Source organism: Typopeltis vanoorti, chromosome 3 (genome assembly GCF_054136105.1).
Source record: "Typopeltis vanoorti isolate ZY-2024b chromosome 3, IOZ_Tvanoo_1.0, whole genome shotgun sequence".
Taxonomy (NCBI): domain Eukaryota; kingdom Metazoa; phylum Arthropoda; class Arachnida; order Uropygi; family Thelyphonidae; genus Typopeltis; species Typopeltis vanoorti.
In genome coordinates this window covers 165,789,479-165,803,515 of record NC_143551.1, presented here as the reverse complement: position 1 = coordinate 165,803,515, position 14,037 = coordinate 165,789,479, and the positions used below count along the sequence as shown (strand labels likewise).

At 36.5% G+C, this 14,037-nt stretch overlaps 1 protein-coding gene across 1 annotated transcript in view; it reads right to left on the bottom strand.

The window, feature by feature from the left end:
- The window catches only part of CSN8 (COP9 signalosome subunit 8), a 158,462-nt gene that overhangs the window by 82,749 nt on the left and 61,676 nt on the right, over positions 1 to 14,037 (bottom strand). The window lies entirely within an intron of this gene.

Here is a 14,037-nt window from a genome sequence, read left to right as displayed (position 1 = left end):
GAACTGGACAATGAGACTTATTTGTACCTATGGGCCCACCATAAATTCCTCCACTTCTACTAAGGTAGAAGTGGAGGAATTTTTTGAGGATTTAGAGAAAGCATCTGACACAATGAAAAAGAAAAAGTTGGTCCTTCTTGGGGATCTAAATAGCAGAGTGGGAAATGATTGTCAGACGTACAAAAATATATTGGGAAAATTTGGAGAAAAGAACAAAAGGGGCATTATATCAAGCAATATTTAGTCTTTATTTGAGTTGCAAGTCAGCAGTTAGAATTGAAGGAAGTACAGGAAGATGGTTTAATGTTAAATCTGGTGTGAGACAAGAATGTACATTATCTCCTCTGTTATTCATTATCTATATGGATCACATTATGAAGGAAAGTGGTATTAAACATGATATCAAAATTGGGAATGTTAATGTCAGCTCTTTACTTTATGCAGACAATGTTATACTTATCAATAAATATGCTACAATTCTGCAAGATTCCTTGACTAAATTGAATAACTGTTGTAATCAATAAAAAGACAAAGACAATGAAAATAGGCAGAATCGTTGAAAATGTCAACTGCACTGTGAACGGAGAACCAGTGGAACAAGTAAAACATTTCACCTACTTAGGCACGATTTTTAGTGAAGATGGTAAATTAAATATGGAAATAGACAACAGAATCAATAAAGCTGGTATAGTAGGAAGTCAACTGAATAAATTCATATGGAATAAGAGAGAAATTAGTCGGTTCACTAAATTAGCTGTATACAAGACAGTGTTCAAACCAGTTTTAACTTATGGATCTGAGAGCTGGGTCAGAAGTAAAACACTTGACCAAAGACTAGAGATCGCAGATATGAGAATCCTGAGAAAGATTAGAGGCGTGAACAGATGGCATCAATGGCAGTATCATATTAAAAACGAGGATATTAGGAAAGAATTTGATATTGTCAGCATCCAGGAATGCATTAGCAGAGCTAATCTCAGGTCATTTAAACAAAATGGGTGAGGAAAGATTGGCAAAACAAGTATTCTCTGCCAGGTTGGCAGGAAAACGACCCAGAGGAAGACCAAGATATAGGTGGATTGATACGGTACAAAGTGCCTTAGACGACAGAAATATAAGATCTGATAATATTGGAGTCTTGACAAGTAACAGACTGATCTGGAGGAAAATTGTAGATAGGAAGTTTGTAATGATGTAAATTTTTCATGTAGTACTATCATATCCTGTACACTCCTTGAGGGTACATGGCAGGAAATTGATGATGAACATTCGCCACATAGCAAGGAAGCAAGCCCATATTTAACCAATTCCAAGAAAGGAAATAAGTGCCTGTATCAAACAATCACCTATTATCTCACCTTGGTGCTATCTAAAGTAATGGAGAAGGTCTTCAACATTTGGAGAATGTTAACTAATCAGTGACCACTAATATGGATCTCACAAGATCCATGGCAGATCTCCTTTTCATAGCACGTGTGCAGAAGTGGCATGTGTACATCACCCACCTCTGCACAGATGGCATAAAAATATTGAGAAACCTGTGCTGTTGCACTTGACATTTCCACTGCATTTCACGTAGTTTAGCAGGAATTCTTAGTAAATTGCCATTTTATGGTCTGCTTCCACCTTTTGTAACTAGATTGGTTTCTCTCAGGTCGTTCAATGAATTTAATGGCAGAGAGTGTTCTTTCTTCAGATTTTCCTATTAATGCATGGTGTTCATCAAGGCTCTGTTATTCCATACACTACCTTCCTCATACACATAAATGACATTCACTGATTTCAAATTCTATCCACAGTTTAGCTGATGGTATCACTGGCTATTCCTCCTAATCATAGTATAAACCTTAGTGATTATGCATTTCAAGCTTTGAGATCAATCATCTACAGTGTATTAAACAATGATCTCCATACCATTCTTCAATAAAATAATAAAAATTTAGGGGCATCTTTAAAATTTCCAAAGCACTTTCTCCCCCCCCCACCACCAAAAAGACCTTAGTTTTTCCTCCCTTACCACTAATATCGATTATTTTAATGTTCAAAATTAGCTCTCTCTTTTCAGACGCTTACCTCAAGCCTTTCCTGGCACAAACCCATCATATTTTACAGCTGTTGATTCTGTATAAATCCAAAATCCAGCCTTATGTAATATTGCTCTCACAGTGGGAATGGTACACAAAAACCTTTCTAAACATTCTTGAAAAATTTGGAAAAAGACAGTTCAGCTAAATGATGACCCACCTCTTCCTCAAAGTCAGTCAGTTCCTGGATTGTGTTTTCTACAGATATTTCTATGGATACCATTCAGAAGCAATGGCATCATCATGCCCTCCACTTCAACAAACCTACAATAACACAAGCAACAGAAGCTTAACATACATTTACAGTTCAACTGATGAATCAGTGAATCTGTAACACTCATCTTTCTTTCTTTCTATTTTATTCTATTGTGTGGATAGGTTTCACCATGAAACATTCCCAAAAACTAGAGAAGATTTAAAAGAATATCAGCAGATCATTTTCCTCTTAACCCCTGTAAATATATGGCATTGATTTGATACAGGATTTGTGGCATATTATGTGTGGAATTATATATATATATATATATATATATATATATATATATACAGGCCCGGCTGGTGGTGCGTGCGAAATGTGCAATATACACAGGCACCGCAGAAGAAAAGGCGCCTAAAAGATGTCAAAAAATATGAGATAAGCGTTTAAATGAACAACGAATGATACATATAATTATGAATGTACGTCGTCTTCCGTTCCGAAAGCTTCCGTTGCTTGAAACTTGTGCTCTCTCACTTTTTTAGAATTTTTAAAAATAATGTCCTCCAAACTTCCACACCAAATGAAAATACAGCAATGCAATCCAAGGGGCTGAAGAATGCTAGAAAACTTAGATTAAATACTATGATTGTTTCAAAAAAGAAGTTTCCACCTGTTCCTTATTTATAAGGATTTGACACAGTCACATCTCAATTAATGTGCTCAGGTATAGTCACCTTTGTTTTCTGAGGATAAGGATGTCATGGAGAGTACCCAGAGGTGAGTGACTAACATGGTGGGTGGTGGAATGTGGGTTACAGAAGTTGCTAATAGCCAGAAATGAGAGGATACAATAAAAATATTAAAGCCACTAAAAGGGTTTTATAGGAGTGATACAGAGAAATTTTTTAAACATTTCTCTGTATCAGAGACAACAAAAAGATACAACAAGTGATGCCACTAGTTTCTTCTATTTTCAAAAATTTCAGTTTCTTTTTGGACAGCAGGTGTAAAATCAAATGGTTGAGCTACTGTTTAAAGGGTGTACTATCCAGGTGGTGATACAATGCCTGAATGTGACAGTGACAATGGGAGAAAAGAGGCTGAAGAATTGGAGATGCCTGGGATATTGTAGAACTTTAATGCAAGCAGCCATGGGATTAGATGGCATATCAACCTGTGAATTATGAGAATGTGTTAGGGAATTATCAGCTCCACTAACCAGGTTAGTTCATTTAAGCCTCAACTCTGGAAAGGTTTCAATGAAGAGCAAAAAGAGGACAAATTAGTCCCACTGCATAAAGAAGGGAAAGACAATTGTCTCAGGAGTGGTGATAAAGATAGTGGAGAAATTGGTAAAACACAGAATTTGGGACTGGATGGACTTTAAAAGGGACAACATGGTTCTGTTGAAGGTTAAGTCTTGCTTTAGCAATTTGCTCATTTTATATAATAGTGACAATGGAGAGTTGGACAAAGGAAATGGCTACTCAGTGACACTGTTAAACTTACCAAAAGCATTTGACAGGATTCCACATAGAACTCTACTGCATAAATTGGAGCAAATGAGGAAGGATACAAATCTGGTAATTTATATAAGAGGGTGGTTGAAAGAGAGGTATCAAACAGTGGTTTATGGAGGAGTTGAATGCAGGAGAAAGCAGGTGACTAATGATGTACCAAAGGCTTGATACTTGATCTATTGTTTAATATGTACATCAGTGATATAGGAAATGAGTGGATGGGAAGTATTCAGTTGTTTGTTATTTTGATGCAAAACTAGGAAGAGCAAGAATAAATAAAGATGATGTAAGGTGATACAGAAATCCTGCAAAATGACTTAAACTGACAGCATGAACAAAGGTAAACAGCTGCCAGTTTAATGTGGCAAAGTGTACACTTTGGGAAGAAGAGATCACAAGCTAATTAAAAGAAACACACATATTAACAACAGTGAAAATTATCATCATCATCATCAAATTCCTGCTATGTACCCTCAAGGGGGTGTACAGGATATGATAGTACTACATGAAAAAAATTACATCATTATTAATTTCCTATCTACAATTTTCCTCCAAATCAGTCTGTTACTTGTCAAGACTCCAACATTATCAGATCTTATATTTCTATCGTCTAAAGCACTTTGTACTGTATTAATCCACCTATATCTTGGTCTTCCTCTGGGTCGTTTTGCTGCCAACCTGGCAGAGAACACTTGTTTTGCTAATCTTTCCTTGCCCATTCTGTTTAAGTGACCATACCACCTGAGATTAGCTCTGCTAACGCATTCCTGGATGCTGACAATTTCAAGTTCTTTCCTAATATCCTCATTTTTAATATGATATTACCATTAATGCCATCTGTTCACGCCTATAATCTTTCTCAGGACTCTCATATCTGTGGCCTCTAGTCTTTGGTCAAGTGTTTTACTTCTGACCCAGCTCTCAGATCCATAAGTTAAAACTGGTTTGAACACTGTCTTGTATACAGCTAATTTAGTGTTCAGACTAATTTCTCTCTTATTCCATATGAATTTATTCAATTGACTTCCCACCATACCAGCTTTGCTGATTCTGTTGTCTATTTCTATATTTAATTTACAATCTTCAGTAAAAATCGTGCCTAAATAGCTGAAATGTTTTACTTGTTCCACAGGTTCTACATTCACAACACAGTTGACATTTTCAATGATTCTGCCTATTTTCACTGTCTTTGTCTTTTTATTGCTGACATTCATACCATATCTATTAAAATAGCTATTCAATTTAGTCAGAGAATCTTGCAGACTTGTAGCAGATTTATTTAGAAGTATAACATCACCCGCATAAAGCAAAGAGCTGACATTAACATCTCCAATTTTGATATCATGTTTAATAGCACTTTTCTTCATAATGTGATCCATACAGATAATGAATAACAGAGGGGATAAAGTACATCCTTGTCTCACACCAGATTTAACATTAAACCATCTTCCTGTACTTCCTTCAATTCTAACTGCTGACTTGCAATTCAAATAAAGACTAAGTATTGCTTGATATAATGCCCCATTGACACCATATAACTGTAGCGTATTGATTATCTTCTGTCTTGGCACCTTGTCATATGCCTTTTCCAGATCAACAAAACTTAAATACAAATCTTTGTTATATTCCCATGATTTCTCGACTATTTGTCGTAAAGTGAAGATCTGATCCTGACAGCCTCTATTTGGCCTGAATCCAACTTGTTCTTCACCAAGCTTTTCTTCCACAATTTTTCTCAACCGTTTCTCAAGTATACTAGCATAGATCTTGCCAGGAACACTCAGTAGGGAAATACCTCTGTAATTCTCACATGCAGTTTTATTTCCCTTTTTATATATGGGTACTATGAGAGCTCTACTCCAATCATCGGGAATTCGTCCCTCTGTCCAGGCTTTCTGAACTATGCAGTGCAGCCACTGTAAGACTTTTATACCACCATACTTCAGCATTTCTGTTCGAATATCATCTACTCCTGCTGCCTTCCCACATTTCAAGCCTTTGATGGTTTTTTCTACTTCAAGTATGGATATGTATTCCTGACTGCATGCCTGGTCAGTGTTTTTTACCACTGTGCTGTCATCACTGCTTGTTTCATTTAGCAGTTTTTCAAAGTAATTACTCCATACTTCAAGGATATCTTTTTCTCCCATTTTCATGTCACCTTTATCATCTCTAATTCCTTTTACAGCACTCTTTCCTCCATTCTTAAGCTTCTTCAACAACCTCCAGAATATTTTGCCACCTTCTTGATATTTATTTTCTATATTCTTGCCAAAGTACTCCGATGACTTTTAACTAGTTTTACACAGTGTTTAGCATTCTTGCATTTGTCTCTATATTCTCTAAGAGCACAAGCTGACTTATTTGACAGGAACTTTTGATATGCTTTCTTCTTTTCCTTCACTGCCTCTTTAACTTCCTGTGTCCACCAGGGAGTTCTGATTTTTTTATCCTTACAGACAACCTCACCGCATGCCTCTCTGGCAGAATCAATCAATGTTTTCTTCAGAGTTTGCCACTGAATCTTCAAGGTTTGATTCCTGTTCTCAAACTCTTTCATTTTTTCTTCAACAATCTTTGTGTATTTTAGTCTACAGTTCACATCTGAGAGCTGCTCAAATTTATTCGCTTTAAAACTTTCTTACATGTTATTCTTTTCAATATGAAATTCAATTTTATCCTGCTCAAGACTAAATAGCGATCACTTCCAATTTCAAATCCTCTGTACACTCTGGTGTCCTGCACCAGGGAGAAAACATCACTATCAACAATAACATAGTCAATGAGACTTTTCTTATTCCTAGCCTCTTCTCTCCATGTGAATTTGTGCACATTTTTATGTTGGAACATGGTGTTAGTAATAACCAGTCCATGTCCTGAGCAGAAATCCAACAGATATTTGCCATTATTATTAGCTTTGTTCTTTTCTCCAAATTTTTCCAAAATATTTTTGTATGTCTCACAATCATTTCCTACTCTGCTATTTAGATCCCCAAGGACCAACTTTTCACTTTTCATTGTGTCAGTTGCTTTTTCTAAAGCCTCAAAAAATTCCTCCATCCACTTCTACCTTAGTAGAACCTTCTGTGGGACCATAGGCACAAATAAGTCTCATTGTCCAGTTCCCCATTACTCTACTTGAGACTGCCTGCCATTCAAGAAGATTAGCCTCGTATTTTGTGTTGAATACAATGGCTACTCCTTTTTTTCCTTGATTGTCATTGCCTGAATATAACATTTTGTATTTATTGCTCAGAAAGATCTCACCAGTTTTGGTCTTTTTTGTTTCAGTCACCCCTATTATGTCGATCTGGTACTTATCTAATTCCTCAGCTAGCTCCATTTCTTTGCCATTCAGGCTTCTTACGTTGATAGTTCCGATCTTTAACTCTGGCGATGTTGAGTTGGGGTTTATTTTCAGATTTGTTTCAGTAGCTGACTTTTCGCTGTTCGCCCTGGTTCCCTGACGAAAACAACAGGGGGGGGGACTCATGTTTACCCGGGCGATGCCCCAGCCAGCATAAAATTTTGTCATGTTGCACCATCATTCTATATTTTGGTTTAACCAATAACAATACAATTTGGTCGGCTAAATCCCAAATTGCCAGCCCATCCTCGTCCGTTCGGTATCCAAGTAGATACCCAACAGGGTGCACCACGAGAAGGTGAGGATTGGACATTAGGTCAGAAGCCCTGGTCGGTTCTCCGCATTCCTTTAAAGGCTATGTGGAGGTCTCCTCTCAGTTATACAGCTTTGACCCTTAAGCACCCCCAGTGAAAATTATTTAATTGTAAATATTTCATCCTAAATATCTTAGGACATCATCAGTACAGTAGTTTTAAACAATAATACTGATGATGTCCTAAGATACTTCGGATGAAATATTTACAATTAAATAATTTTCACTGTGGTTAATACGTGCGTTTTTTTTAATTATGATCGCACCTGTGGTGCGATCATAATTAAAATCTTTTTATTTAAAAAAGAGATCACAAGCTGTGTATTATACTGATGGAACTGAATTAACTGCACAAAACTGATGAGGCTAGGGACTTGGTGCTTATTGAATGTGGACAGAGAATTGAAGTTTAGAGGGTATATTGCAAGAGTTGACAAAACAGCACATCACATTACATGGTTGTTGAAGAACACACATGAGACTGCATGCAAATTTGGTCACCTGGATGGGGGGGGGGAAGGAAATGAAGTAGTGGAATGGAAACAGAGATGAGTGACAAACGTTGTGGCAGCTTTATAATGGTATATATAAAAAAAAGTATTTAAAGGGTTTTTATAGAAGTAACACTGAAAACTTTTCGGTATATGGCAGGAAGGGAGCGAATGAGGAGTAACTGTGGAAATTATGTAAGAGTGGGTTTTTTTGCTCAGAGGGTAGTGAATTGGTGGAATGTGTTGCAAGAAGTGGTTGTGAGCAGTCCATTAGTGAATGAGTTTAATGAGAGAATTGATAGGTATTATGTGAATAATGGGTTTCCTAGGATCCTTCTGACTACTTGGAAATGTAGATAGAAGGATTACAAATTTCAGTTTTGGTTGGCTTTGTCTACCTCAAGTACTGATATGTACTCTTGTCAGCATTCCTCCTAAATATTTTATCCACTGTTCTGTCACTACTTGTTTTATTTAAACAATCTTTCAAAATAATTACTTCAGATATCTAGAATATCTTCCATTTTTTTTTTTTATCACCTTTATCATCCCTGATTCCTTTTGCAGTATTTTTCCTTCATTACTAAGCTATTTCAATAGCCTCCAGAACATTTTGGAACTTTCCTAATATTTACCATCTATATAGTAAATAAGGAAATAATTCTTAGTGAAAGTTGCTGCTGAAAAGAAAAGTTTTATTTTTGTAGTAAAGTTGGATTTGAGTTTTGGTGTAGTTTTGTTTATTTTTTTAGCACAGTGTAACTGAGCAATTGTGAAGATTTGTGTGTTTCAGTCTTATTTTTACCATTTTTGAAGCTTGCAGTGAATGGAGATAAAATGGCAGTACAAATGAGATCAGGAATTCAGGCAAATCAGATGACTAATTTTGACAATATTACATCAGAATACAGAAAGATAAGTAAATAATTATTTATTGACTTACTGCTGATATTTCGCTGGTGTTTTATAACCAGCATCTTCAGAGTACAAAACAGTTTGTCACAGTATTCGAGACTACAACAACATGGTGTAATAACGGGACTACTTTGAAAAATTGTAGCAACAACACGAAGACTAAAGTCCTAATTAGGCGCTCTCTATGTTAAAAAAAAAAAACAGGGAGAGAAAGCAAGTACTAGTTATGTCTTAAGATGATTGTCTCCCAAATCTTAGGCAAATTTTATACAGTCATATTTGTTAAGATTTGGAGTATGTTTCAAGGCTTCTGTGCAGTACTTTTGTTTTCTTCCAGTTGATCCTGGGTGCAGGGGTATCCAAAGCATGATTTGCTAGGCCCAACTTGCCATAGCGATAGTGCCAGATGTATCTTTTATGTTCACTGATGCAGGTGTCCACAGTAAGATTGATCACACGAGCAGGATACTTCATAGACTCCTGGATGGGATAAAGAAGAGATGCTGTCCTTGGTTGAATGGATGATAACTACTAATTTGACATCTGAATACAGATGTGGCCAACATCCTAATCCAGTCTAAACCTTCCCAAAATAATATCCCACATAAGGAAATCATTGCTCTAAATGAGTTCCATAATAATAACCAGATTATCATAATAAAAGCAAAAGGAACATAACCGTGGTGATGAATACAACAGAATACGAAAACAAAATGCATCTACAAGACCAGTCAACATACAAAATTATAGATCGCAATTTATATCACTTAAATTACTTAAAAAAGTTACTTCCTGGTCTAAAGAAACAATAAACAAACTCAAGCCCTTCCACATTAAAACACCCAGGATATATGGAGCACCAATAATTCACAAAGTACACCATTATGCCCTATTGTGGATAGTATAAATAGTCCCGCATACAAACTGGCTAGACATTTAGCTAAGCTACTAGCCACTCTCACAAACAATTCTCCCTCCTTTGTCAAAAATTCTGCTCACCTAATAAGTATTTTAGAACACCATACCTTAAAAAGTTCAGACATAATGGTGAGTTTTTATATCACTTCACTATGTACAAATGTACTACTAATTGAAACCCTTTGCTAAAGTCACACTTTCCCCCTGATATCTTTGAACTATTTAAATTCACAATACATGCAAGATATTTCACATGGAAAGGGAAAACATACAAACAATTAGATGGAACAGCTATGGGCTGTTCCCCCCCCCTCAACTTCTACATAGAACACCTGGAAAAACTAGTTATCAATACAGCCACCCTCAAACCAACGCTTTGGCAATACTATGTTGACGATGTGCTTGCTATTTGGCCACATTGGATACATTCTTAATGCATTTAAATAGCCACATCCAAAAATCCACTTTACAATGGAACTGGAAGCTAATAACTGTCTGCCCTTCCTGGATATCACACTTCTTCCATATGGTTCCTTATCATTCTCAGTTTTTTAGAAAACCCACACATACAAGGAGATATTTACACAAACAATTGCACCATCACCCTTCTCAACAGTGTATCTTAAAAACGCTAACACACAGAGCAAGAGCAATCTGTTCCAATAATGCTCTTGCTGCTGAACTGGCTCACTTGTGCCACACCTTCTTAGCCGATGGCTATAATCCCCATAAAATAGACATAATGCCAAATGTTTCCAAGAACCCCCCCCCCCCCACTCCCACTATTCACCACAGAGAACTGCAACAAAACAGTCACCATCTCGTACATTAAAGGCACATTGGAAAAGATATCTAGAGTTCTCAATAAACATCAACTACACACTATATTCAGTCCATGTGTCAAATTAGCAGCTTTCATCCATTCACCCAAGGACAGCATCTCTCCTTTATCACATCCAGGAGTCTACGAAGTACTCCTGCCAGAATCATGTGATCAAGCTTACTATGATCAAACAAGAAGAACTGTGGACATCCGCATCAGTTAACATTAATGATACATCCGGCACTATCGCTATGGCAAGTCGGGCCTAGCAGACCATGCTTTGGATATCCCCTGCACACAGGATCAACTGGAAGAAAACAAAAGTACTGCACATTAGCTTTTACAAGTCAGAGAGATTGTTCTTAGAAGCAACAGAAGCCTTGAAACATACTCCGAATCTTAACAAATATGGCTGTATAAATTTGCCTAAGATTTAGGAAACAGTCATCTTGGACATAACTAGTACCTGCTTTCTCCCCCCCGTTTTTTTTTTTTTTTTTTTTTTTTTTTTTTTTTTTAACATAGAGGGTGCCTAATTAGGACTTCAGTCTTCGTGCTTCAGTCTTTGCTACAATTTTTCATAGTAGTCCCATTATTACACCATGTTGTTGTAGTCTCGCATACTGTTACAAACTATGTTTTGTGCTCTGAAGATACTGGTTATAACACCAGTGAAATAAGTCAATAAATAATTATTTACTTATCTTTCTGTGTTCTGATTTATTACTGTCCAAATTAGCCAACATGTATGATGAACACATAAGCCTTTATACACATTTCGGGCAAATCAGGCTGCATGAAAATTAAATCTAATTAATGGTGTGAACTTTTTGAGGATGGCACATTGTCATGAAAGCAAAATGTATACCTGGTGGAATGTGAAGAGTGTGTTTGTGGAGAGATTGAACAGGAGATGAGAGAGGGTATGGATATCTCAAAATTGTGATATTTTATTGGACTACAAGTAATCAGTAAATGCAAAACTGGTTGACAATGGAATGAAATAGTGCATAATTGTGGGAGTAAATGACCATATGAATCAATGAAAGAATGAAGCAATTGTGGGAGCAAATGATTGTACAAATCACAGAATGGAAGCGAAAGAAAATATAGCTGAAGAAACGAAAATGAGTGACATTGTGAAAGTGAAGGAACATTGGAATGAGGTAATGAAAGAAATGAATGATAGACTGACAGTGTAATTGCCAAGATGCAAGACTTGAAAAATGAGTTGATCTGAATAAGAAGTGAAATGATAAATATGCGTGGTGAGATAAGAAGTTTATCAGATAAGAAAGGATGAGTACAAAAGGTTAGAATGAAGGAAAGAAGAGAAAAAAATAGATGACAAATGACTCGAAAATAGCGATGTATGGAGATTCCATTATCAGAGGTGGTAAATGAGAGATTCCATAAGGTGTGTTTTCCAGGATGGAGAACTAGCATTAGGTAATAATTGATGCATTAGATAAGAGAATCAATTGAGCTGGTGGTGATTGTTGGAACAAATGACTTAAGGACATAAAGAGCATGTAAGAATGGATATCAGTAGATTGTTGAGGAGAGCAAAATATAACAGTGTGGTTGGAAAGGTGGTTGGTTTGTTGCCTAGATATGATAATGGTGAGTTGAGACGAAGAGCAGGGATTGTGAATGGTATGTTGGCAGACCTGTGTGAGGAGAAGGCAGTGGAATCTGTGAATGTGTAGAATGCATTTGAAGGAAAGATGGAAATGTACAAAAGTAACAGACTGCATTTGAATGAATTTGGTGTGAGTCAGTCAGAATGATTGCTGCTGTAAGGACTATTGCTAAAGTTATTGTAAATGAGAATAGTAGCACTGCAAGTGATAATGGCAGAAGAAGAAAGATGGACAAAGAAATGGGAGGAGTTAGGGTGGACAAGAGGAGACAGTACAAGGAAAGATGTTGGAAGTATTAGTTAATGTGTATGGGGGATGGGATAGACTGGGATGTAGTTGAGTCTGAAGAAATAGATAGGTAAAGTGATGATAAAGGCAATTGGGAATGGCTAGGTGTGGGGAAATCACAATCTACAAGTGGCATGGGTAGATCTGATTATAGAACTAAAAGTGAATTGCTGTGTTTATATACACATGGCAGAAGTATCAGAAATTATGTACTGTTTCTGTAGATTGAGTTTACTCATCCAAAAATTGTTGGAATAAGCAAAACATGGTTGGATAAGAATGATATCCTGACAGGAATAGAAATGGAAGGATATGATGATGTCTATAAAAGTCTATAAAGCAGAAATACATGTTATTATTTATTTCTATTGATCTTTCAATAATATTCACACCAAATTCACAGAATAAAATTTTCTTGCTCTTCATTTATCTCTTCTACTATTGCAGTCTGAACAGTCTCCTATTCTGTGTGTTTCCCAATGGGTATAATCCACAGCTCTGAAATCCAATACAAATAAGTTCCTTCTTGCCCATCCATGTTATTAACATACTAAAGGGCAACCAACCTCTTATATATGGAATCATTATTATTATTACTTGACACCTCCGGGAGTCCATGGACTCATTGAGAGCACCTACCTACAGCTCTGTCTTCACCACTCAATCCACCAACTACAACGAGCCGCAACTACACCAACGCCATCCACTGCCAACCACCACTACTATTTTCACAAACAATCACAAACATCCATGCCCACAGTGGGATTCAAACTCACAACCTTTTGGCTGGAAAGCGGATATGCTAACCACTCGGCCAACCAGGCTGGCTTCAAAATATATCTGGGGAAAAGTCAAAGTTGAGTAATGAGCTGAAGAAACAAAGACGAGTTTCTGTTAGGAAGAGAAACAACAGGTGTAATTTGGCAGTGTCTAGAAATGAACATTTCAACATGTATATTTGTGAACAGGATGTAGAAAGTATGTTTTTTTCCTACATGTAATCATGTTTCTGACCTTGATGTTTTGCTATGTCAATTTGTAAATATCTATCCTCATCTGAAGATGAATACATACAATAATACCACACCTTACAATGCTTCTCTTTACAACAATCTGCTCATGACATTTTTCAATTATGATCAATGCCCATTTATATGATGCTGCATTTGAGATGGTTTTAGCAACATGATGCTCATAAGATGGTTTTAGCAACATAATGTTGCAGTGAATAAACTGATGCACAGTATTCATGAACACAGTTTATTTACAATATTTTGATCAATACATCTCTCTCTCTCTCTCTGTGTATGTGTTTTGTTGTTAATAATGGCAGATATAATTCAAAGTAAAGGTGCTGCTACTCCATTGATCACATATAAACCTATTACATTACATGCTAAGATTAAGAAAAAAATTATTAAAAGTGAAGACAGTGTATTGAACATTGAAAAAAAGAGGGGCTACACACTAGACGTG